This window comes from Montipora capricornis, chromosome 4 (assembly GCF_036669925.1).
Source record: "Montipora capricornis isolate CH-2021 chromosome 4, ASM3666992v2, whole genome shotgun sequence".
NCBI classification, from domain to species: domain Eukaryota; kingdom Metazoa; phylum Cnidaria; class Anthozoa; order Scleractinia; family Acroporidae; genus Montipora; species Montipora capricornis.
The window spans coordinates 15,146,777-15,147,565 of record NC_090886.1 but is presented as its reverse complement, the minus strand read 5'-3'; positions in this window follow the sequence as shown (position 1 = coordinate 15,147,565).

Here is a 789-nt window from a genome sequence, read left to right as displayed (position 1 = left end):
AAACATGAGGATGCAGTTTGCCCTTAAATGTACTGCGGCAACTCTGCCAGCTGTTTGGTCTCAGTATCATGAGCAGTACCCCCTTGGGGTAGTTTGTACACTTCACCACCATTGTTTACCCTATCCAGGGACTAAAGCAAGGATGGAAATTGATTACAGCTTCAATAAATTGGACCACTTTTTTTTACTTCTTACCCTTACTGCATTAAACTTTAATTTATTCATCCTTTGAAATGGTAGGAATGCGTACTATTATTTACAGCAATTGCTAAAAATTCATTGCATCCAATGTTGAAATATTTTTTACATATGAGTTTTAAGTATTTATGAGTCATGAGTCAATGAGTTAGTGCAGTTACCCTAACCCATAAAATGAAAGCTAAAATTTCAGAGAGTGCTTAGGCCTAATCACTGAAAGGAGGGCTTAGGCTTGATCAATAAATTATTGCTATATTGACTGTGAGTCTCATTGACTCATGACTCATTGACTAATTGACTCATAAATCATGGGACCTCTTTACATATGGAAAGGTAACAGGAGTTATTTCTGTGAAGTCTTATCCAGAAAACTGCAACATGGGATTATGTCCCTTTCAAATGTAGCTTTGTATGCTTTTGCTCAATGTCTTTGAACGATTATTACGGAAATATGAAGTTATGGTTTTTCTAAAAGTTAAATCTAATGCAAGGGGATTAAAAGTCCACAAAGAGAGGTTAGATAATTTGTTGTACTGGAAGTACTTAGTAGGCCAGCGTGAAATTTGTGAAAAGTTTTGGAGGGTGGCACTG